The sequence below is a fragment of the Protomyctophum bolini genome, assembly GCF_963924005.1.
Source record: "Protomyctophum bolini genome assembly, chromosome: 10".
NCBI classification, from domain to species: Eukaryota; Metazoa; Chordata; class Actinopteri; order Myctophiformes; family Myctophidae; genus Protomyctophum; species Protomyctophum bolini.
The window spans coordinates 42235556-42262953 of NC_137871.1; the positions used below are offsets into that span (position 1 = coordinate 42235556).

Below are 27398 nucleotides of genomic sequence, written 5' to 3' on the forward strand. Positions count from 1 at the left end.
TTCAGGGGTGCCAGTGAACACAACAAAGTGAAAAGGAACCGTTGTGTCAGCCATATACTAATACAAAATGTGACTTCACAAATCTTAATTGCAGTTGGATTCTAAAGTAAAAAAAATGTATGAACAAAATGTGCAGTATTAAAAGAGACATAAATGCTATAAATCCAACTTATAACAAATGATACAGAATGCTAAAAGGAACACTCAGACGTGTTTATTATCAGAATGAAACCCCCAACCATTAATTTAAACTCCAGTTTGACTCCTGATGTGTGACTTATCACGTGTCGTTTTAACTTAGACAAGCTAGTGAAATTCGCTGATGAGAGCTCGTTTGGAAACAAAGCTCTGTCCACATTGTTCACAACCGTGGGGGCTCTCTCTCTGACCACACTTGTGGTAAATTAAACTGGTCAGTTTAGTAGTCAAGCCTTTTCCACATTTATTACACTCGTAGGATTCCTGTCTGCGTGTGTGAATGATCTGGTGAATTGTAAGGCCAGACTTCAAAGTGAACTGTCTTCCACACTGGTCACAAGAGTGGTGTTTTGGTTTAGGAAAGCTTCTTTGTTGGTTTGCTGCTCGTAGGACAGGTTTCTGACAAGAGTCTGATGGACTATCCAGTACTGGATTGAAAATAAAAAGACAAGGAAGACATTTAAAACCACATTGACACATTTAGGCCTGAGACCGATAGGCTACTATAATTCTTCTAAATAAGTAAATATAACTATAACAATTTTCTTTGGCCCCTTTTTAAATTCATTTTGTTGTACCACTTTATTCGTAGAAGGTTGCATGGAGCATGTCTGGGAGAGGAAGGGGTGGAGAACACTATGATAGCTTATGATTGGTGGAGAGAGATGGCTCTATTGTTCTCTGTGGCCAATCATATCGAAGCAGTTAGTGGTTCCACCTCAGGCTCTCTAGTATAAGAAGAGTGTGTAGTTGTCAGTTCTCCACAACTCCTCCAGGATATCAATCATTTATGATCTGATCTGACTGTGGACTCCAGGTGAAAATGAACTCCAACAACCTCAACTCAGCTGAACAGGAGGAAAACAATGACTATGGTATGTTTGCTCTCTCATATTTCCGTCATGACTAGTAGCAATGTAGCATTGCTGTAGAGTAGCTTTAGATCATTTATGTCTTGTCTCACTGTTCAACCAAATAGCATGCAAATGATTTTAGTATTATTGTGCTACACAATGCCTTGTTGTGAGCTTGTACAACTGTTAATTTAGACACTTAAAACTTATGTATATTTGTTTCCAATCCAGTGTTGCATCATCAGTCTGAATTCCCTGTCCTACCAGAGGTGAATGAACAAAGAAGCATGGCTACGCAAAGATGCCACTGCTGTGATCAGTGTGGAAAACACTTCCCTACAATGACCAAACTTAAAGTACACCAGAGAATTCACACTGGAGAGAAACCCTATGGATGTGATCAATGTGGACAACACTTCTCTAGAATGGATGTTCTTAAAAGCCACAAGAGGATTCACTCTGGAGAGAAACCCTATGGATGTGATCAGTGTGGACATCACTTCTCTCAAATGTCCAGCCTTAGAAAACACCAGAGAATTCACACTGGAGAGAAACCCTATGGATGTGATCAATGTGAACAATACTTCTCTCGAATGTCCCACCTTAAAAGTCACCAGCTAATTCACACTGGAGATAAACCCTATGGATGTGATCAGTGTGGGCAACACTTCTCTAGAATGGATGTTCTTAAAAGACACCAGAGAATTCACACTGGAGAGAAACCCTATGGATGTGATCAGTGTGGACAACACTTCTCTAGAATATCCCACCTTAAAAAACACCAGATAATTCACACTGGAGAGAAACCATATGGATGTGATCAGTGTGGACAACACTTCTCTAAAATGAACAACCTTAAAAAACACCAGATAATTCACTCTGGAGAGAAACCCTATGGTTGTGATCAGAGAGATGGAGAGAAACTATAAGATACTTTTTCATGCACTATTGCATTATTTGTGTGTATAGCCAATTACAAAATGTGTTTTTATTTATTTGTTAAATCTACATAATGGTTGTGCAGTCCCAAATAAAGAGTCAAGTCAATATTCCTTGTTTTAGCTTATGTTTTAAGTACTGTGTGTGTGTGGTAATTTCAGTCAATCACATGTATTACCCTTTGGAAAGCAATAACACAGATGGAGCAGGAGCACACCTGAGCACATTACATTTAGCAAGTAAATTAAGATGCTGTCATGAACAATCACATACTTTGCGGTTTGTGTGCTGTGTGTCCATGACCATTTTTCACCCAGTAGCATCACAAACACTTATCGAGGTAAAATGCAAATGCACTGATTCAGATGGATCAACACCATCTATCAGACTTTAAATCGCCACAGCTTGTCACCCAGAGTCAGCACGACAGATTGATTGCCAGGTATGTTGTCGAGGAGATGCTTCCCATCTCAACAGTGCAGTCTGTTGCTTTCAGAGAACTGGTCAGCAAAATACCACTGAAAGGAGGGTCAATGTGCAGAAAACTGCATATATATACTTCCCTAATACCTGGACAGTGAATATTCTAAAGTGGAAGATAGGGAGGTGTCTTTTCATTTCATTTATTTTTCATTATTATTATTATTTTTAAAGTAAAGTAACTAGTGCTAGTAACTTTCATATTTTAGTCACTATAGTAATGAGTTGATTTTTAGAGCAGTAAAAACAGTATAACTAAAAGTAACTTGAACAACACTGCATATTATAAACACAATAATAAGTGGTTCTTTCACCAACCTGGTTCTATTGTTCTGGAGGAATTTGGAGCAATCATTTAGGTTTCTATAGAGCCTCAAATGGCCTTAATCAAACACTGCATGAATAACAAGAGGTAGGAGAGAGACTCGTTTACACATGGGGATACAAATAGGGTTGATTATTTGTAGCGCACTCACTCACTCAATTGGTAATTGCCACAAAATAAAATATCGATTTGTCCACTGTTATTAGTTGAATGTTACATATTATAAATTATATCAGGTGCAAGCAAAGAGGCCTGGTTAGCTTATTATACAGATTATTTTACATGATCACAAAGTAACTCACATTACTCATGGATCACCCAACACGATAATTACATTTTATAATAACATAAAAATAAACCTTTTTAACTTTTAACTCGACAAGCTAGTGAAATGTTGCCCGCATTGGTCACAATGGAATGGTTGATGGGCTTTTATACATTCTCTGGTGAACATGCAGGTTATTCATGTAATTAAACTGCATCCACATTCTTCACAAACCAAACAAATTATTAAAGACCTTTCTGTTTCCCACTGCCTTTGAGTTTTTTTTCCCCCTTCATACATTGTAATAGTTTTCCCCCTATTCATTCTGTTTAAGTTAATCATTAGGATATTACATTGGTGTTTCCTGGTTTGTGTAAAGCACATTGAACTGTCTTGTTGAAATGTGCTATGCAAATAATGATGATAAATAACATAATAATCATGTTTTCAATAATATGCTTTGACTGTGAAAGTGTCTGTTCAACATGTTGGGAGACGATTGTCTCCTCTTTGAGTTAATTTACACCTGAATTAAGAGATCTCCACTTGTTGATCACCCAGGATGCAAATAGTTGAACACTGCCCGTAGATACCCAGTATTTGAAATGCAAAACGTGGTACAGACAGATTACTGTTCTGTACAAAACAACAACAGTCCTGTACAGAAACCAGACCACTCACTGTCTTCTAGATACTAAAATTTTAATATTGAAAGTACATTGCAATTTAATTCTAAAATGTACAGGGGGTGGAGTCGTATACTTCTACAAGTTAAGTAGTTATAGAAGTAGTTATTGTATTCCTTTAGTATAATGAAATCAAATGGTTATAAAGGCATCAGTGGATACGACTTTCACTGTCCATGTTATACATTACCCGGACCTGGTGTCCCATCACACAAAGGGTTAATAATGAGAACCGTGTCCATCCCTACACTAGGCTATTATGTTCTTTAGAATTACAGACTTGTTCTTTGACAGTGTCTGTTCTCTTGGATTTCTACTGATGAGATAGACATACTGTAGGTTATAATTATAGAGATGGGTTCATAAGCCAACAAAGCATTTTTCGTCATAGATTATTTTGTTACCACTTTATTCGTAGAAGTTAGCATGGAGCATGTCTGGGGAGGGAGGGGTGGAGAACAGTATGATAGCTCGTGATTGGTGGAGAGAGATGGCTCTATTGTTCTCTGTGGCCAATCATATCAAAGCAGTTAGTGGTTCCACCTCAGGCTCTCTAGTATAAGAAGAGTGTGTAGTTGTCAGTTCTCCACAACTCCTCCAGGATATCAATCATTCATGATCAGATCTGACTGTGGACTCCAGGTGAAAATGAACTCCAACAACCTCAACTCTGCTGAACAGGAGGAAAAAAACGACTATGGTATGTTTGCTCTCTCCCTTTTCTGTCATATTTCCGTCATGTTTAAAACAAACATGCCTCAATCACTATTCATGTTATACTCAATAATTTGTTATTGTAATGTGACTAGTAGCATTTCTGTCTTGCCTCATGGTTCAACCAAATAGCATGCAAGTGCTTTTAGTAGTAATGCGTTGTGGTGAGCTTGTAGAACCGTTAATTTAGACATATTACTTAACAACTTTTTTCTATCTCTCAACAATCTTTCCATTGCATTTGTTTCCAATCCAGTGTTGCATCATCAGTCTGAATTCCCTGTTCTACCAGAGGTGAATGAACAAAGAAGCATAGCTAAGCAAAAACGCCACTGCTGTGATCAGTGTGGAAAACACTTCCCTACAATGTCCAGCCTTAAAAGCCACCAGAGAATTCACACTGGAGAGAAACCCTATGGATGTGATCAGTGTGGTCAACACTTTTCTCAAATGTCCAACCTTAAAAAACACCAGAGAATTCACACTGGAGAGAAACCCTATGGATGTGATCAATGTGGACAACGCTTCTCTCACATAACCAGTCTTAAAAGCCACCAGAGAATTCACACTGGAGAGAAGCCCTATGGATGTGATCAGTGTGGACAACACTTCCCTACAATGTCCAGCCTTAAAAAACACCAGAGAATTCACACTGGAGAGAAACCCTATGGATGTGATCAATGTGGACAACACTTCTCTCACATGTCTAGTCTTAACAAACACAAGATGATTCACACTGGAGAGAAACCCTATGGATGTGATCAATGTGGACAACACTTCTCTAGAATGTCCGATTTTAAACGCCACCAGAGAATTCACACTGGAGAGAAACCCTATGGATGTGATCAATGTGGACAACACTTCTCTCAAATGTCTGATCTTAAACGCCACAAGAGAATTCACACTGGAGAGAAACCCTATGGATGTGATCAATGTGGACAACACTTCGCTAGAATTGCAGATCTTAAAAGCCACAAGATAATTCACACTGGAGAAAAAACACCCTATGGATGCGATTATTGTGGACAACACTTCTCTAGAATAACACATCTTAAAATCCACCACAGAATTCACACTGGAGAGAAACCCTATGGATGTGATCAATGTGGACAACACTTCTCTCAAATGTCCAATCTTAAACGCCACCAGAGAATTCACACTGGAGAGAAAACCTATGGTTGTGATCAGAGCGATGGAGAGAAACTGTTTGAATGAACTGATCTTTTTAGTAGTATTTCTCATTCCCCAATATTTTTTTTGTCTTAGTTTGTTCATGCTTTATATAAAAATACAGTACGGAGAATACAAGTTATCTAAATCTACATAATGGTTGTGCAGTCCCAAATAAAGACATTCAAAGTCAAGATTTCTCTCTTTTTTAGCTTTTGTTTTGAGTATTCACTGCAGTCAATCACATGAAACACCCTTTGGGAGGCAACAACACACATGGAGCAGGAGCACACATGAGCACATTACAGTTTTGCAGTATAAATTAAGGTGCTGTCAATGAACAATCACATACTGTGGTTTGTGTGCTGTGTGTGCATGACAATTTTTCATCTAGTAGCATCACAAACACTTATCGAGGTAAAATGAAAAATGCAGTGATTCAGATGGACCAACACCATCTATCAGACTTTAAATCGCCACAGTTTGTCACCCAGAGTCAGCACGACACATTGATTGCCAGGTATGTTGTCGAGGAGATGCTTCCCATCTCAACAGTGCAGTCTGTTGCTTTCAGAGAACTGGTCAGCAAAATACCACTGAAAGGAGGGTCAATGTGCAGAAAACTGCAGATATACTTCCCTAATACCTGGACAGTGAATATTCTAAAGTGGAAGATTATTATTATTATTCTTTTTAAAGTAAAGTAACTAGTAGTAGTTACTTTAATAATTTAGTCACTATAGTAATGAGTTGATTTTTAGAGCAGTAAAAACAGTATAACTAAAAGTAACTTAGATAGCAATTCTGTAGACTTAGATAGCATTTGATACAGACTTATAGCATGTTATGTAGACAGCATAAGTGCATTGTATGTAGTCATAGCACGTCATAGTACATATGTGTAGCACAGTAGTATAGATGTATAGCTTATATGTATAGTTTCATTATAGATATTCCACTGTTACATTCTTAGCTTACGCATGTTTCATGATAAATGTCTTTATGTGATGTATTCCCATGCTTTTTTGTTCTTGCTTAATGTAAATCGCTCTGGATTAAGAGCGTCTGCTAAATGCCTAAATTGTAAAGTGTAAATTGTAACTTGAACAACACTGCATATTATGAACACAATAATAACAAGTGGTTCTTTCACCAACCTGGTTCTATTGTTCTGAAGGAATTTGGAGCAATCATTTAGGTTTCTATAGAGGCTCAAATGGCCTTAATCAAACTCTGCATGAATAACAAGAGGTAGGAGAGAGACTCGTTCACACATGGGGATACAAATAGGGTTGATTATTTGTAGCGCACTCACTCAATTGGTAATGGCCACAAAATAAAATATCGATTTGTCCATTGTTAATAGTTGAATGTTACATATTATAACTTATATCAGGTGCAAGCAAAGAGGCCTGGTTAGCTTATTATACAGATTATTTTACATGATCACAAAGTAACTCACGTTACTCATGGATCACCCAACACGATAATTACATTTTATAATAAAATAAAAATAAACATTTTTAACTTAAGACAAGCTAGTGAAATGTTGCCCGCATTGGTCACAATGGAATGGTTGATGGGCTTTTATACATTCTCTGGTGAACATGCAGGTTATTCATGTAATTAAACTGCATCCACATTCTTCACAAACCAAACAAATTATTAAAGACCTTTCTGTTTCCCACTGCCTTTGAGTTTTTTTTCCCCCTTCATACATTGTAATAGTTTTCCCCCTATTCATTCTGTTTAAGTTAATCATTAGGATATTACATTGGTGTTTCCTGGTTTGTGTAAAGCACATTGAACTGTCTTGTTGAAATGTGCTATGCAAATAATGATGATAAATAACATAATAATCATGTTTTCAATAATATGCTTTGACTGTGAAAGTGTCTGTTCAACATGTTGGGAGACGATTGTCTCCTCTTTGAGTTAATTTACACCTGAATTAAGAGATCTCCACTTGTTGATCACCCAGGATGCAAATAGTTGAACACTGCCCGTAGATACCCAGTATTTGAAATGCAAAACGTGGTACAGACAGATTACTGTTCTGTACAAAACAACAACAGTCCTGTACAGAAACCAGACCACTCACTGTCTTCTAGATACTAAAATTTTAATATTGAAAGTACATTGCAATTTAATTCTAAAATGTACAGGGGGTGGAGTCGTATACTTCTACAAGTTAAGTAGTTATAGAAGTAGTTATTGTATTCCTTTAGTATAATGAAATCAAATGGTTATAAAGGCATCAGTGGATACGACTTTCACTGTCCATGTTATACATTACCCGGACCTGGTGTCCCATCACACAAAGGGTTAATAATGAGAACCGTGTCCATCCCTACACTAGGCTATTATGTTCTTTAGAATTACAGACTTGTTCTTTGACAGTGTCTGTTCTCTTGGATTTCTACTGATGAGATAGACATACTGTAGGTTATAATTATAGAGATGGGTTCATAAGCCAACAAAGCATTTTTCGTCATAGATTATTTTGTTACCACTTTATTCGTAGAAGTTAGCATGGAGCATGTCTGGGGAGGGAGGGGTGGAGAACAGTATGATAACTCGTGATTGGTGGAGAGAGATGGCTCTATTGTTCTCTGTGGCCAATCATATCAAAGCAGTTAGTGGTTCCACCTCAGGCTCTCTAGTATAAGAAGAGTGTGTAGTTGTCAGTTCTCCACAACTCCTCCAGGATATCAATCATTCATGATCAGATCTGACTGTGGACTCCAGGTGAAAATGAACTCTAACAACCTCAACTCAGCTGAACAGGAGGAAAACAACGACTATGGTATGTTTGCTCTCTCCCTTTTCTGTCATATTTCCGTCATGTTTAAAACAAACATGCCTCAATCACTATTCATGTTATACTCAATAATTTGTTATTGTAATGTGACTAGTAGCATTTCTGTCTTACCTCATGGTTCAACCAAATAGCATGCAAGTGCTTTTAGTAGTAATGTGTTGTGGTGAGCTTGTAGAACCGTTAATTTAGACATATTACTTAACAACTTTTTTCTATCTCTCAACAATCTTTCCGTTGCATTTGTTTCCAATCCAGTGTTGCATCATCAGTCTGAATTCCCTGTCCTACCAGAGGTGAATGAACAAAGAAGCATGGCTAAGCAAAAACGCCACTGCTGTGATCAGTGTGGAAAACACTTCCCTACAATGACTAAACTTAAAATACACCAGATAATTCACACCGGAGAGAAACCCTATGGGTGTGATCAATGTGGACAACACTTCTCTAGAATGGCATATCTTAAAATCCACAAGAGAATTCACACTGGAGAGAAACCCTATGGATGTGATCAATGTGGACAACACTTCTCTAGAATGGATGTTCTTAAAAGCCACAAGAGGATTCACTCTGGAGAGAAACCCTATGGATGTGATCAGTGTGGACATCACTTCTCTCAAATGTCCAGCCTTAGAAAACACCAGATAATTCACACTGGAGAGAAACCCTATGAATGTGATCAATGTGGACAATACTTCTCTCGAATGGCCCACCTTAAAAGCCACCAGCTAATTCACACTGGAGAGAAACCCTATGAATGTGATCAGTGTGGACAACACTTCTCTAGAATGGAAGTTCTTAAAAGCCACAAGAGGATTCACTCTGGAGAGAAACCCTATGGATGTGATCAGTGTGGACAACACTTCTCTCAAATGGCCCACCTTAAAAGCCACCAGCTAATTCACACTGGAGAGAAACCCTATGGATGTGATCAATGTGGACAATACTTCTCTCGAATGGCCCACCTTAAAAGCCACCAGCTTATTCACACTGGAGAGAAACCCTATGGATGTGATCAATGTGGACAACACTTCTCTAGAATGGATGTTCTTAAAAGCCACAAGATGATTCACTCTGGAGAGAAACCCTATGGATGTGATTATTGTGGACAACACTTCTCTAGAATAACACGTCTAAAAATCCACCACAGAATTCACACTGGAGAGAAACCCTATGGATGTGATCAGTGTGGACAACACTTCTCTCAAATGAACAACCTTAAAAAACACCAGCAAATTCACACTGGAGAGAAACCCTATGGTTGTGATCAGAGTGATGGAGAGAAACTTAAGAAACTGTTTGAATGAACTGATCTTTTTAGTAGTATTTCTCATTCCCCAATTTTTGTCTTAGTTTGGTCATGCTTTATATAAAAATACAGTACGGAGAATACAAGTTATCTAAATCTACATAATGGTTGTGCAGTCCCAAATAAAGACATTCAAAGTCAAGATTTCTCTCTTTTTTAGCTCTTGTTTTGAGTATTGTGTGTGTGGAAATCACAGTCAATCACATGAAACACCCTTTGGGAGACAACAACACACATGGAGCAGGAGCACACATGAGCACATTACAGTTTTGCAGTATAAATGAAGGTGCTGTCAATGAACAATCACATACTGTGGTTTGTGTGCTGTGTGTCCATGACAATTTTTCATCCAGTAGCATCACAAACACTTATCGAGGTAAAATGAAAAAATGCAGTGATTCAGATGGACCAACACCATCTATCAGACTTTAAATCGCCACAGTTTGTCACCCAGAGTCAGCACGACACATTGATTGCCAGGTATGTTGTCGAGGAGATGCTTCCCATCTCAACAGTGCAGTCTGTTGCTTTCAGAGAACTGGTCAGCAAAATACCACTGAAAGGAGGGTCAATGTGCAGAAAACTGCATATATATACTTCCCTAATACCTGGACAGTGAATATTCTAAAGTGGAAGATAGGGAGGTGTATTTTCTCTTATTGTGCCACAGAACAAAAAAAAAATCTAAATTGTTTTATTTTTCATTATTATTTGTCTTAGTTTGGTCATGCTTTATATAAAATTACAGTACGGAGAATACAAGTTATCTAAATCTACATAATGGTTGTGCAGTCCCAAATAAAGACATTCAAAGTCAAGATTTCTCTTTTTTTAGCTTTTGTTTTGAGTATTGTGTGTCGAAATCACAGTCAATCACATGAAATACCCTTTGGGAGGCAACAACACACATGGAGCACATTACAGTTTGGCAGGATAAATTAAGGTGCCGTCAAGGACAATCACATACTGCGGTTTGTGTGCTGTGTGTCCATGACATTTTTTCACCCAGTAGCATCACAAACACTTATCGAGGTAAAATGCAAATGCACTGATTCAGATGGACTAACACCATCTATCAGACTTTAAGCCACAGCTTGTCACCCAGAGTCAGCACGACAGATTGATTGCCAGGTATGTTGTCGAGGAGATGCTTCCCATCTCAACAGTGCAGTCTGTTGCTTTCAGAGAACTGGTCAGCAAAATACCACTGAAAGGAGGGTCAATGTGCAGAGAACTGCAGATATACTTCCCTAATAGATAGGGAGGTGTATTTTCTCTTATTGTGCCACAGAACAAAAACAAATTCAAATTTGTCTTTTTTAATTATTATTTTTAAAGTATAGTTACTTTCATAATTTAGTCACTATAGTAATGAGTTGATTTTTAGAGCAGTAAAAACAGTATAACTAAAAGTAACTTGAACAACACTGCATATTATAAACACAATAATAACAAGTGGTTCTTTCACCAACCTGGTTCTATTGTTCTGGAGGAATTTGGAGCAATCATTTAGGTTTCTATAGAGGCTCAAATGGCCTTAAAATGGCCACTGTTATTAGTTGAATGTTACATATATAACTTGTATCAGGAGCAAGCAAAGAGGCCTGGTTAGCTTATTATACAGATATACTGTTATTTGACATGATCACAAAGTAACTCACGTTACTCATGGATCACCCAACACGATAATTACATTTTATAATAAAATAAAATAAAGTATTTAAAAAAATTCACACCATGTGAACTGACCCTGCCTCAAAATCCCCTGATAAAATAGACAACAAAATGTAACAATAATAACTTCCTGAACAAAATAAAGAGAAACACCCCAGGGTTTGATTGACTCAATGTCAATGTTATACCAGACGTTGTTGGAGGAACAAGCTCACCGTTATATAGATGGTCTGGAGTCCTAGTTCCTTCGTCCAGCTGTTCCTTCGTCCAGCTGTGCAGGAGCTGCAGGCAGCGTCCCAAAGCGTTCCAGGATGAACCGTGTGCTGTAGGCAGACAGACCGTCCCAAATACACCAGTGGAAAGCTCTGGGCACTCCTATCGCCAGCGATGGTGCAGCAATGTCCTGAAGCACAATGCATTCAACAGAAAACCCACACACTAATGAACCTCCGCCTTTACAACAAATGTAATTATTTTTTCCAATGCTCACATATAGGCTACTGTAGTGACCTAGCCCTGGTCCAGTGCGTTAGCCACTTCTCACTAATTAACTGCGTTAGTGAGAACTCGCTAACGCACTACTAGACCAGGGGCCAGGGCTAGTAGTTATCATACTCACCCAAAACAATGTATTGCTTGTTTAGATTTAGCCTAGCATTCGGTTTGAGAATAGATAAATATTAGAGACGGCACCGGAATTCTCCTCCCACCGTGGACCGTCTCTATTATTTATATATCTATGCTCAAAGTGTGTAGGGTGAGCGGCGAGGAGCTAGTTTAAAAAAGGGCCACAGTTATCAGTACTTTTCTCGGGGTGAGATGGAATATGGGCGACGGTACCGCTTACCTTGTCCACTTGTTCTCCCTCCAGAATATCTCTCTCTCTCTCTCTCTCTCTCTCTGCCGCTTCCTCATTTTGTCCCCCTCTTGTTCTCCGTAGGTTGGCTCAGGTTGTTTGACACCCCAGTCTCCCGATACACAATTCTGCCATGAACAAACAGCAGTATCCAGATTGAAAATAAATAGAACATTTAAAATGTTTGTCTTAGTTTGGTCATGCTTTATATAAAAATACAGTACGGAGAATACAAGTTATCTAAATCTACATAATGGTTGTGCAGTCAGCACACAAACCACAGTATGTGATTGTTCATGACGGCACACAATACTCAAAACAAAAGCTAAAAAAAAGAGAAATCTTGACTTTGAATGTCTTTATTTGGACATGTCTTTATATGTGTCCATGACCATTTTTCACCCAGTAGCATCACAAACACTTATCGAGGTAAAATGCAAATGCACTGATTCAGATGGATCAACACCATCTATCAGACTTTAAATCGCCACAGCTTGTCACCCAGAGTCAGCACGACAGATTGATTGCCAAGTATGTTGTCGAGGAGATGCTTCCCATCTCAACAGTGCAGTCTGTTGCTTTCAGAGAACTGGTCAGCAAAATACCACTGAAAGGAGGGTCAATGTGCAGAAAACTGCAGATATACTTCCCTAATAGATAGGGAGGTGTATTTTCTCTTATTGTGCCACAGAACAAAAAAAAAATCAAATGTCTTTTTTAATTATTATTATTTTTAAAGTATAGTTACTTTCATAATTTAGTCACTATAGTAATGAGTTGATTTTTAGAGCAGTAAAAACAGTATAACTAAAAGTAACTTGAACAACACTGCATATTATAAACACAATAATAACAAGTGGTTCTTTCACCAACCTGGTTCTATTGTTCTGGAGGAATTTGGAGCAATCATTTAGGTTTCTATAGAGACTCAAATGGCCTTAATCAAACACTGCATGAATAACAAGAGGTAGGAGAGAGACTCGTTTACACATGGGGATACAAATAGGGTTGATTATTTGTAGCGCACTCACTCAATTGGTAATTGCCACAAAATAAAATATCGATTTGTCCACTGTTATTAGTTGAATGTTACATATTATAAATTATATCAGGTGCAAGCAAAGAGGCCTGGTTAGCTTATTATACAGATTATTTTACATGATCACAAAGTAACTCACATTACTCATGGATCACCCAACACGATAATTACATTTTATAATAACATAAAAATAAACCTTTTTAACTTAGACAAGCTAGTGAAATGTTGCCCGCATTGGTCACAATGGAATGGTTGATGGGCTTTTATACATTCTCTGGTGAACATGCAGGTTATTCATGTAATTAAACTGCATCCACATTCTTCACAAACCAAACAAATTATTAAAGACCTTTCTGTTTCCCACTGCCTTTGAGTTATTTTTTTATTTCTCTTCATACATTGTAATAGTTTCCCCCCTATTCATTCTGTTTAGGTTAATCATTAGGATATTACATTGGTGTTTCCTGGTTTGTGTAAAGCACATTGAACTGTCTTGTTGAAATGTGCTATGCAAATAATGATAAAAAACATAATAATCATGTTTTCAATAATATGCTTTGACTGTGAAAGTGTCTGTTCAACATGTTGGGAGATGATTGTCTCCTCTTTGAGTCAATTTACACCTGAATTAAGAGATCTCCACTTGTTGATCACCCAGGATGCAAATAGTTGAACACTGCCCGTAGATACCCAGTATTTGAAATGCAAAACGTGGTCTATATACAGACAGATTACTGTTCTGTACAAAACAAATACAGGCCTGTACAGTAAAACCAGAACACTCACTGTCTTCTAGATACTCAAATTTAAATATTGAAAGTACATTGCAATTTAATTATAAAATGTACAGGGGGTGGAGTCGTATACTTCTACAAGTTAAGTAGTTATAGAAGTAGTTATTGTATTCCTTTAGTATAATGAAATCAAATGGTTATAAAGGCATCAGTGGATACGACTTTCACTGTCCATGTTATACATTACCCGGACCTGGTGTCCCATCACACAAAGGGTTAATAATGAGAACCGTGTCCATCCCTACACTAGGCTATTATGTTCTTTAGAATTACAGACTTGTTCTTTGACAGTGTCTGTTCTCTTGGATTTCTACTGATGAGATAGACATACTGTAGGTTATAATTATAGAGATGGGTTCATAAGCCAACAAAGCATTTTTCGTCATAGATTATTTTGTTACCACTTTAATCGTAGAAGTTAGCATGGAGCATGTCTGGGGAGGGAGGGGTGGAGAACAGTATGATAGCTTGTGATTGGTGGACAGAGATGGCTCTATTGTTCTCTATGGCCAATCATATCAAAGCAGTTAGTGGTTCCACCTCAGGCTCTCTAGTATAAGAAGAGTGTGTAGTTGTCAGTTCTCCATAACTCCTCCAGGATATCAATCATTTATGATATGACTGTGGACTCCAGGTGAAAATGAACTCTAACAACCTCAACTCAGCTGAACAGGAGGAAAACAACGACTATGGTATGTTTGCTCTCTCCCTTTAAACCCCCTGTTTGTCATATTTCAATCACTATTCATGTTATACTCAATCATGTGTTATTGTAATGTGACTAGAAGCATTGCTGTAGAGTAGATTTAGATAATTTCTGTCTTGTCTCATGGTTCAACCAAATAGCATGCAAGTGCTTTTAGTAGTAATGTGTTGTGGTGAGCTTGTAGAACCGTTCTTCTAGATACTCAAATTTAAATATTGAAAGTACATTGCAATTTAATTATAAAATGTACAGGGGGTGGAGTCGTATACTTCTACAAGTTAAGTAGTTATAGAAGTAGTTATTGTATTCCTTTAGTATAATGAAATCAAATGGTTATAAAGGCATCAGTGGATACGACTTTCACTGTCCATGTTATACATTACCCGGACCTGGTGTCCCATCACACAAAGGGTTAATAATGAGAACCGTGTCCATCCCTACACTAGGCTATTATGTTCTTTAGAATTACAGACTTGTTCTTTGACAGTGTCTGTTCTCTTGGATTTCTACTGATGAGATAGACATACTGTAGGTTATAATTATAGAGATGGGTTCATAAGCCAACAAAGCATTTTTCGTCATAGATTATTTTGTTACCACTTTAATCGTAGAAGTTAGCATGGAGCATGTCTGGGGAGGGAGGGGTGGAGAACAGTATGATAGCTTGTGATTGGTGGACAGAGATGGCTCTATTGTTCTCTATGGCCAATCATATCAAAGCAGTTAGTGGTTCCACCTCAGGCTCTCTAGTATAAGAAGAGTGTGTAGTTGTCAGTTCTCCATAACTCCTCCAGGATATCAATCATTTAGGTGAAAATGAACTCTAACAACCTCAACTCAGCTGAACAGGAGGAAAACAACGACTATGGTATGTTTGCTCTCTCCCTTTAAACCCCCTGTTTGTCATATTTCAATCACTATTCATGTTATACTCAATCATGTGTTATTGTAATGTGACTAGAAGCATTGCTGTAGAGTAGATTTAGATAATTTCTGTCTTGTCTCATGGTTCAACCAAATAGCATGCAAGTGCTTTTATTAGTAATGTGTTGTGGTGAGCTTGTAGAACCGTTAATTTAGACATATTACTTAACAACTTTTTTCTATCTCTCAACAATCTTTCCGTTGCATTTGTTTCCAATCCAGTGTTGCATCATCAGTCTGAATTCCCTGTCCTACCAGAGGTGAATGAACAAAGAAGCATGGATAAGCAAAAACGCCACTGCTGTGATCAGTGTGGAAAACACTTCCCTACAATGACTAAACTTAAAATACACCAGAGAATTCACACCGGAGAGAAACCCTATGGGTGTGATCAATGTGGACAACACTTCTCTAGAATGGCATATCTTAAAATCCACAAGAGAATTCACACTGGAGAGAAACCCTATGGATGTGATCAATGTGGACAACACTTCTCTAGAATGGATGTTCTTAAAAGCCACAAGAGAATTCACACTGGAGAGAAACCCTATGGATGTGATCAGTGTGGACATCACTTCTCTCAAATGTCAAGCCTTAGAAAACACCAGATAATTCACACTGGAGAGAAACCCTATGAATGTGATCAATGTGGACAATACTTCTCTCGAATGGCCCACCTTAAAAGCCACCAGCTAATTCACACTGGAGAGAAACCCTATGAATGTGATCAGTGTGGACAACACTTCTCTAGAATGGAAGTTCTTAAAAGCCACAAGAGGATTCACTCTGGAGAGAAACCCTATGGATGTGATCAGTGTGGACAACACTTCTCTCAAATGGCCCACCTTAAAAGCCACCAGCTAATTCACACTGGAGAGAAACCCTATGGATGTGATCAATGTGGACAATACTTCTCTCGAATGGCCCACCTTAAAAGCCACCAGCTTATTCACACTGGAGAGAAACCCTATGGATGTGATCAATGTGGACAACACTTCTCTAGAATGGATGTTCTTAAAAGCCACAAGATGATTCACTCTGGAGAGAAACCCTATGGATGTGATTATTGTGGACAACACTTCTCTAGAATAACACGTCTAAAAATCCACCACAGAATTCACACTGGAGAGAAACCCTATGGATGTGATCAGTGTGGACAACACTTCTCTCAAATGAACAACCTTAAAAAACACCAGCAAATTCACACTGGAGAGAAACCCTATGGTTGTGATCAGAGTGATGGAGAGAAACTTAAGAAACTGTTTGAATGAACTGATCTTTTTAGTAGTATTTCTCATTCCCCAATTTTTGTCTTAGTTTGGTCATGCTTTATATAAAAACACAGTACGGAGAATACAAGTTATCTAAATCTACATAATGGTTGTGCAGTCCCAAATAAAGACATTCAAAGTCAAGATTTCTCTTTTTTTTAGCTTTTGTTTTGAGTATTGTGTGCCGTCATGAACAATCACATACTGTGGTTTGTGTGCTGTGTGTCCATGACAATTTTTCACCCAGTAGCATCACAAACACTTATCGAGGTAAAATGCAAATGCACTGATTCAGATGGATCAACACCATCTATCAGACTTTAAATCGCCACAGCTTGTCACCCAGAGTCAGCACGACAGATTGATTGCCAAGTATGTTGTCGAGGAGATGCTTCCCATCTCAACAGTGCAGTCTGTTGCTTTCAGAGAACTGGTCAGCAAAATACCACTGAAAGGAGGGTCAATGTGCAGAAAACTGCAGATATACTTCCCTAATAGATAGGGAGGTGTATTTTCTCTTATTGTGCCACAGAACCAAAAAAAAATCAAATGTCTTTTTTAATTATTATTATTTTTAAAGTATAGTTACTTTCATAATTTAGTCACTATAGTAATGAGTTGATTTTTAGAGCAGTAAAAACAGTATAACTAAAAGTAACTTGAACAACACTGCATATTATAAACACAATAATAACAAGTGGTTCTTTCACCAACCTGGTTCTATTGTTCTGGAGGAATTTGGAGCAATCATTTAGGTTTCTATAGAGGCTCAAATGGCCTTAAAATGGCCACTGTTATTAGTTGAATGTTACATATATAACTTGTATCAGGAGCAAGCAAAGAGGCCTGGTTAGCTTATTATACAGATATACTGTTATTTGACATGATCACAAAGTAACTCACGTTACTCATGGATCACCCAACACGATAATTACATTTTATAATAAAATAAAATAAAGTATTTAAAAAAATTCACACCATGTGAACTGACCCTGCCTCAAAATCCCCTGATAAAATAGACAACAAAATGTAACAATAATAACTTCCTGAACAAAATAAAGAGAAACACCCCAGGGTTTGATTGACTCAATGTCAATGTTATACCAGACGTTGTTGGAGGAACAAGCTCACCGTTATATAGATGGTCTGGAGTCCTAGTTCCTTCGTCCAGCTGTTCCTTCGTCCAGCTGTGCAGGAGCTGCAGGCAGCGTCCCAAAGCGTTCCAGGATGAACCGTGTGCTGTAGGCAGACAGACCGTCCCAAATACACCAGTGGAAAGCTCTGGGCACTCCTATCGCCAGCGATGGTGCAGCAATGTCCTGAAGCACAATGCATTCAACAGAAAACCCACACACTAATGAACCTCCGCCTTTACAACAAATGTATTTATTTTTTCCAATGCTCACATATAGGCTACTGTAGTGACCTAGCCCTGGTCCAGTGCGTTAGCCACTTCTCACTAATTAACTGCGTTAGTGAGAACTCGCTAGCGCACTACTAGACCAGGGGCCAGGGCTAGTAGTTATCATACTCACCCAAAACAATGTATTGCTTGTTTAGCTTTAGCCTAGCATTCATTTGGTTACACTGCTGCTGATAAGACAGCTGACTGAAACATACAAACTCTCCTGTTTTTCCCCTCACAGGGCTAAACTAGTATAAAAGCACGGTGAACACAAAGCCTATATACAACTGGAAAACATTTTACAGAACGTAAACACTTTCAGGGCGTTTTTAACAGCGGGAGAACAAGGGCGAGCGACACATTCATTTCATTGGCTATCGCCCAAAAGATACATTATTTTCATATTTTTGGGCGACGATCCTCCACCCACTTTTCGACCTGGATCGCCTGCTATCGCCAGTAGTCGCCGGGTCGCATTGACAAATAACGCACTCCTGGATAATTCGTCTGGCATAGATATACAAATATTAGAGACGGCACCGGAATTCTCCTCCCATCGTGGACCGTCTCTATTATTTATATATCTATGCTCCAACCGAGTGCAAGTGTGTAGGGTGAGCGGCGAGGAGCTAGTTTAAAAAAGGGCCACAGTTATCAGTACTTTTCTCGGGGTGAGATGGAATATGGGCGACGGTACCGCTTACCTTGTCCACTTGTTCTCCCTACAGAATCTCTCTCTCCCTCTCTCTCTCTCTCTGCCGCTTCCTCATTTTGTCCCCCTCTTGTTCTCCGTAGGTTGGCTCAGGTTGTTTGACACCCCAGTCTCCCGATACACAATTCTGCCATGAACAAACAGCAGAAAATAAATAGAACATTTAAAAGTGTACACTAAATGTAACAAGAGTTTTCAGGGTACAGAGAGAGAGAGAGAGAGAGAGAGAGAGAGAATACAGCACTGCAGTAGTTGTGTAAGATAGTATACATTAAGATGCACATGGGCTTTATGAGTGTAGCGCTCCTTCCCCCTACTAGTGAATAAGGGCAGGGCCCTGAGTTCCTATAATTATGTTTTTAAAATACGTTTAGATTAATTTACCTCTTGTGTTTCAGGTGTATGCCGGTAAGTATTAGCAATTAAGTTAATTCACAGTCCCCGTCTACTGTAAATAACCAACACTATTTTCTTCCGCCAGGTAATTAGAACGCTAAGTATCTTAATTCCCAGATCAAAAAGTATACTTCAACTAATATTGTTACCAAGAAATAGATGTCCAGTCAGCTAAGTATAATAAAATAACAATATTTACTTAGACAAACACAAACGGACACATAGACGGACAATAACATACAAATGGTTCTTTCAAAATGCAAACACAAAATAAACTCAAAAATCACAACCCTAGTTGTACACCTGGTCAGAAATAATAATAATCACAACAACCAGAAAAATACCTGTTGTATAATATCAACTAGTGTAAACAATGTAGGACCTTTTAGAATTAAACCCTATACCAAAACCCTGTTTTTAGAATCCTATTTTAAACCTAATTTAAACCCTTTTAAAGACTAATATATATTAACCCGGTGGATTACCTTAAATAACAGAAAAACACTTTGTTCAAAGAACTGTAGATTTAAACCACAATGACACAAAGGAAACTGGAAATACCTACTTAAATGTGGCCCCACAACCTTTCACACCTTACACCCTGACGATAAGGAATTAATCACTATTAAACCCCGTTGCAGGCCTGTAGATGCTCGGGTACGTTGTGGCCTAGCCCTGGTCCAATGCTTACAGCGAGTGTGAGAGACACTCGCTGTAAGCATTGGACCAGGGCTAGTTGTGGCCTAAAACGGAATGGCCCCTTCACTCTCCTGAGCCAGGAAAATAAAAAGGTACCTTTCGTTCGTGTGACGAGTGTCGGTGGGTTCAGAGCTCCTCTCCAGCAGCAAACCGGTCCCGACGCCCCAACGAAGAACAGCAGAAGAATGTCCTCAGAGCATGCAGGCAGGCAGCTCACCGCAGAAACATCTCTCCTCCCGTCCCGACGTTAGCAGAGACTTGAAGGCTGACGGTCTCTAGCCCAAACAACGTCTCTCTGAGCTAGTGAGACGTGCGGCTTAAAAAAGTCACTTGCCCTCGCTGATTTAGCAAGCACTGATAATCACTTCACACGCAGCATATCACGGAATAAAACGTTGTGTAGACGTTCAGTCCGAGTCCACACGTGATTACTGCAGCTTCACTGTAGTTGTCGAGCAGACACACACAGAAACTACAGCTAAATACTATTTTACATCGTAAAGTTAAAACTTTAGATCACACAGCAAAACGGACGCAGCCTCTGTGCTCCGCTCTCCTTGATTGGAAAATCACAGGCACCTGTACACTCACTGACTCCGGTTCTCTGAAACTACAATTCCCCACATCTACCAATCACACTAGGCAAGCTATAATTGACACAATAATGACATCATTAATTCAGCTTTGACCAAAATATACAGACCCATAGAAAATAAAAGCACCAGTCAATGTTACAAAATAAAACACAGTTCCACCAGGTTTAATACCCACTATATAAATATCCACCGGGTTACATGAGCTTTATTCAAACATGCAGAATAGTTGATAGTGGTTCATATAGTGATAGTGGTTGTCAAACTAAGTCAGAGATAGCGTAGCTTGTGCAGTCCAGTTAAATGTCTTTAAGTGTGCCAAATAAATTGTGCTATCTATTTATTTACCCTTTAGTGATAACGTGGTTACATGATACATATGATTACTGTCAGAATATAGAGCTATTTAACACTGTCACTGAACAAACAGCATGCAGCAATAATTACTATCAGAATAGTAATCATCTGATTACTGTTATTGTATCTTATTGTATGTCGAAGTCAACAGAACAGCCTTTTGTAGCAAAACCATGCACACATCTCATTTAATGTGGTAATTGTGCACCATCTAGTGGCGTCATTGTAAAACTACACCACACACAAGAAAGAAAGAAAGACAGAAAGACAGAAAGAAAGAAAGAAAGACAGAAAGAAAGAAAGAAAGAAAGAAAGAAAGAAAGAAAGAAAGAAAGAAAGAAAGAAAGAAAGAAAGAAAGAAAGAAAGAAAGAAAGAAAGAAAGAAAGACAGAAAGAAAGAAAGAAAGAAAGAAAGAAAGAAAGAAAGAAAGAAAGAAAGAAAGAAATGAATTCCAGACTTTTTCTTGTAACAGATAATTTCTATATTGCAGTATTTACTTACTTTACTAAAACCAATGGGAGTACTTTCTACATCATTGACTGTCTGCCGGGGGGAACGCAGTCCTCTGTAGACGCACTGGGTCCAGTCGCTCTGTCTGTCAGGGGGAACGCAGTCCTCTGTAGACGTACTGGGTCCAGTCGCTCTGTCACTCTGCAGGAGGAACGCAGTCCTCTGTAGACGCACTGGGTCCAGTCGCTCTGTCACTCTGCAGGGGGAACGCAGTCCTCTGTAGACGCACTGGGTCCAGTCGCTCTGTCACTCTGCAGGGGGAACGCAGTCCTCTGTGGACGTACTGGGTCCAGTCGCTCTGTCACTCTGCAGGGGGAACGCAGTCCTCTGTAGACGCACTGGGTCCAGTCGCTCTGTCACTCTGCAGGGGGAACACAGTCCTCTGTGGACGTACTGGGTCCAGTCGCTCTGTCACTCTGCAGGGGGAACGCAGTCCTCTGTGGACGCACTGGGTCCAGTCGCTCTGTCACTCTGCAGGGGGAACGCAGTCCTCTGTGGACGTACTGGGTCCAGTCGCTCTGTCACTCTGCAGGGGGAACACAGTCCTCTGTAGACGTACTGGGGCCAGTCGCTCTGTCTGTCAGGGGGAACGCAGTCCTCTGTAGACGCACTGGGGCCAGTCGCTCTGTCTGTCAGGGGGAACGCAGTCCTCTGTAGACGTACTGGGGCCAGTCGCTCTGTCACTCTGCAGGGAGGAACGCAGTCCTCTGTAGACCTACTGGGGCCAGTCGCTCTGTCACTCTGCAGGGGGAACGCAGTCCTCTGTAGACCTACTGGGTCCAGTCGCTCTGTCACTCTGCAGGGGGAACGCAGTCCTCTGTAGACATACTGGGGCCAGTCGCTCTGTCACTCGGGAGGGACATTCCATGGGTGGGGACCGGGGGGACAGAGCTCGGGGACATTCCATCTGAGGGGACAGAACTAAACTGGAACCCAAATCCTCGGTGCCAATTTTACACATGGAACCAAATTAACTTTGGTTCCATGTGTACCCTCTCAGACGTAAACAGTACAGACCCTTAGGGCTCTTAATATCACCTCTGTTGGCCAGGTGGAAACCTCATACATGTCCAAAACTGTTACTTTTCAAATGCATCAAAAGTAGCAGATCTACAAGATGTCCAAACGCATGTTTTGAGCTTGTATAGATCTGCTACTTTTGATGTCTGACGTAATCCTACCTGGTTTGCTTCTCCGCATTTTGAATTCCCAGACACTTTTGTCTTCTTCATATTGCATCAAATAAGAACTGTACGTGTTCCAAAAATAATCAAATTACTCCGGGCGGCAGGTTTGACTCACATGGAAATGAAGAATCAACTGACTGACTGGCTAATGTTAGTTACTGCTGCTGAATTAGTTAAATCGTCGCCAGAAACGGACTGTATCAAATATGAGTGACTGACCATCGTAAATGACACAGAGCCACCTCCCGGACAATATTATTTGTGTACCACAATGCTTAAATGTGAGACAATTCTAACCCGATGTTATTCTCCATAGAGAGAAATTACTTCCGCAACACACAGAGATTTTAAAAACATGACCAATGACAAAAAACTCCCATATCTGCTGGGCGAAGTACAACAATGTGCAAACACAGCAGCAAGATTTGTGAGTTGCTGTGATAGGAGAAGGATATTAAATGGAACACAACCACCCTGAAGACTAATCATTGTGTATAATATATTCCTGCACTATACGTGCATCGAGTGATCTGGGTACATAGAAATTGATCTATTGAAGATTCTGACCTTCAAACGTACATAATCTTTGTTTTGATTGTATTGCTGTATTGTTGTATTGTTCTTTCTGCTTTGGCAATGTAGACGTATGTTTTCTCATGCCAATAAAGCCCTTTGAATTGAATTGAGTGAGTGAGTGCCGCCAGGACTGCATGGCTGGGCAAGGCTTTACAATTTACACGCTTACTTTACCTAAAGAGGTTTCTGCTAAGACAACAACAATATATAAAGTAAGAGCAAGATCTTAAAGTGAGAAGGCACTTGCATGGAGGGACCTGAACGGCTTGGCCAGCGTATGGATCTCCAACCTCCTATTCATCAAAACATGGTTTGAGAGAGGGACTGAGATGTTGCTAGGTTTGTGTGTGAGTTTTCTTTCAGGAAATAAAACGTCTGGGTTTCCGAGGCTATGTGTGAGTTGACACTGAGCTAGCTTTTATAGCTGAGCAGGTGATGATTGGGGAACCAGCTGCAGGTGTGCCAGTCTGAGTGGAGATGAGAGACAGTGGGGATTAGGCACAGACTGATTGAGTGAGTGTCACTGAGTGAGTGAGTGAGTGAGTGTGTGTGTGTGTGTGTGTGTGTGTGTGTGTGTGTGTGTGTGTGTGTGTGTGTGTGTGTGTGTGTGTGTGTGTGATGTCATGGCCACATCAAACCAAACTCAGCTTCTTTTAACAGCAGAGTCATAGAGTCTGTCCTCCTACACGGCAGTGAATGCTGGACCCTGAAGCCAACCCTGCAGAAGTCTCTAGATGGGTGCCACACACCAGAATGCTGCGTGCAGTAGGCCTACTTAACATCAGCAAGAGGCACACACATGTTACCAACCAGATTCTATATGATGGAATGCTAAGGGTGAGTTAGAAAATATGCTCAGCTCAGCCATGACAATGAGACTATAGCATGACACTGCCGGACACCAAGAGTTGGCCAGCCAGCAAGTTAGTGCTGTGGGAACCAACACACACACAGGCACGTCCCACATTAACAAAGGTGGATGTGCTCAAGAAAGGCGCAGGATCGCAAAGCACCAACAAACTGGACAGATGTATGGAGAACCGGGATGAGTGGAAGAGCTGGCCAGATGTATATGGAGAACCGGGATGAGTGGAAGAGCTGGCCAGATGTATGGAGAACCGGGATGAGTGGAAGAGCTGGCCAGATGTATGGAGAACCGGGATGAGTGGAAGAGCTGGCCAGATGTATATGGAGAACCGGGATGAGTGGAAGAGCTGGCCAGATGTATGGAGAACCGGGATGAGTGGAAGAGCTGGCCAGATGTATGGAGAACCGGGATGAGTGGAAGAGCTGGCCAGATGTATGGAGAACCGGGATGAGTGGAAGAGCTGGCCAGATGTATGGAGAACCGGGATGAGTGGAAGAGCTGGCCAGATGTATGGAGAACCGGGATGACTGGAAGTGACGATGGAGGGCTCGCCTGAGGACCACATAGAGACATAAATATGCAGGTAGAAGGTTGTCATGGATGGTGACAGAAGAGCACACGAGCGCGCCGACGTATAACCAAACATTTGTTATTTTTATTATGTTAAAAAGTAACAACAATCCTTATAATAACACATACACTACAACAACAGCAACACCAGTAGAACTACGAGCTTGTGGAGGGACTTTCTCATATTATAGACATTTAAAAAAAAAAATCCCTCTTCTTTATGGTTTTTAAATTATTTGACTAGCCATGAACAGATAAACATCATTTACAGGTTGATGACTCTTTAACTCGTCACCGTTAGAAACAATGGTATTGTTTGAAACCTCTTTATTTATTTTTTTATTTATTTTTTCACTTTGTTTTTAAATCGTAAACCACCGCCGATGTTAAGGGAAGACATTGCATGAACTGTGTGAGCGTGGAAGGAAGGTGTGTGCGTGTGTGTGTGTGTGTGTGTGTGTGTGTGTGAACCCAGGAACTACAACAGGTAAGGGGGTTCTCAAACTGTGGTCCTTCTTGAGTAGGGGTCCCCAGTGGGTCTCCAGATAAACGAGGAACAGTTTGAACCAACTTAACCCCATGGCTATTGAGAAATAATAAAATAAAATAAAAGCCGATCTATAGGCTATAGTGTTGTGGTATGTTGTGTTGTGAGGCGTTGTTAAGCTTGTAGATCGGCTATTTTCCAAAAGAAATTAGACCGTATTTAAAATGAACAAATGACTCAAGCTTGCAGAGTGGATATTCTGAAACATTAAAAAAATATATAACTAAAACTAAAACTAAAAAATAATAAAAATACAAATAAGTGGTCAAAAATAGTGATTAAATCCTACTGTAGTGGTAAAATAGTGACACACAAAAAAATAATAAACAAATTAAAAAATTGCAAATTTTAAATCTGCAAATCTGGTGTAGCTCTGGGTTCACAGCCGTGCCCATTTGACACACACACGGACGGGTGGGTGTGCGTGTGTGGGCGTGTGTGTGCGCGCGCGTGTGTGTGTGTGTGTGTGTACGTGTGTGCATGTCACGGAAAATGCAGAGGTCATCGCGTACCGCCAGAGGAAACCTTGTTAGTGAGGAGAGGGGAAGGGGAGAGAATCCAGCACTTTGATGTGTGTGTGTGTGTGTGTACATAGACATTCACAGGCTAGAGGCTGATGACAGGGTGTGTGTGTGTGTGTGTGTGTGTTTCTGTTGTGGAGGTAGTTTCAGAAGGTGACAATAGTTTTCAGTTCTTTTGTTATAGACCAGTGGTTTTCAACCCGTTTCACATCAAGGTCTAATATTTATTTATTCATTCTGAGTTTCAGCCTCGGAAAACACCATTTGATTACATTTAGCCTCTCAGACCCAGAAAGAAAGAATACTTTGTTATATTGTTGGATAGGATTTTGTCCACAGATGATGGTACCATTAAGAGAGATAACAGGCAAAAATGTATAGAATCAAAATAACAATTCTTCTACATTCTCCAATTGTGTGGACTTCTTGTAAATGACGTAATGCAGATGTTTAACAATAATTTAACTCTTAACTTGGTTACCAACTCTCCATCATTTAGCTGCATGGATGGGGACCACCTGGAACCCCCTCAAGGACCACCGGTGGACCTCGGACCACTGGTTGAGAACCAGAGAACCACCGTTATGTACCGCTGAGCCCCCCTGCCAGCCAATAGGAACGTCCCGATTCAAACGACTGACGGAGGAGGGGTCCTCCTATAGGTCAGGAGGCGGGGCTCGTGGGGGTGGGGCGGAGTCTGATGATGTCACATCCGTAGCTACGCAGTGGAGGACAGTAAAGTAAAGTCGCTTCCAGAGTTCAACCACTTCAACCCGGAGTCCCCCAGGGCTCCATGCTAGTGTCTTCTCTGTCTTCCGTTACTTTGGGGAGGGGGGGGGGGGGACGACAGCCGATCTACAAGCACTGCAACGAGTCGCAGGCCGACGCTGGGTGAGCTTGTCGATCGGCTGTTTTCCCCTCAGTACCTAGACTCTGGGGTTGAAGGGGTTAAGTCACATGATGACACATCATGTCAGTTCTATTAGTGGTATCCCACCCAATCAGAAGCAGCGAGTGCATTCTCGGGCAACGGCAATGAGACGCGAGCAACGCGGCCGAGGGGGGGGGGGGGGGGGGGGATGGGTGGCGGGTTGGGCGTTAGCTGGCCGGAGTAGGTGGATGGAATATGACAGCTCTATTCCGCTGCTCTGTCGGTTCGGCACTGCCGGTAAACCACCGGTAACAGCCGCGGGGGGGAGGGGCGGGAAACGGGGGGGGGGGGGGGATTGACACTCGTCTGCCGCGGCAGTGCGTTTGGAACGACATGCGTTGCGTCGTGCTTGCGGTCATGGCTAGGGTAAGTAAGGGTTTGGGGTAGAGGGTTATGGCTAGGGGGGTTTGGGGTAGAGGGTTATGGCTAGGGTAAGTAAAGGTTTGGGGTAGAGGGTTATGGCTAGGGGGGTTTGGGGTAGAGGGTTAGGGCTAGGGTAAGTA

The 27398-nt window shown here is 40.4% G+C and overlaps 1 protein-coding gene across 3 annotated transcripts in view; it reads right to left on the reverse strand.

Annotated features, from left to right (window-relative positions):
* Positions 1–24959: 24959 nt before the first annotated feature.
* The window catches only part of LOC308323090 (storkhead-box protein 2-like), a gene marked incomplete at its 5' end in the record, with an annotated part of 52368 nt that continues 49929 nt past the window's right edge, over positions 24960–27398 (reverse strand). For all 3 annotated transcript variants that reach the window (XM_080774695.1, XM_080774694.1, XM_080774693.1), the window contains one exon: positions 24960–27398. This exon is cut by the window's right edge and continues 3270 nt beyond it.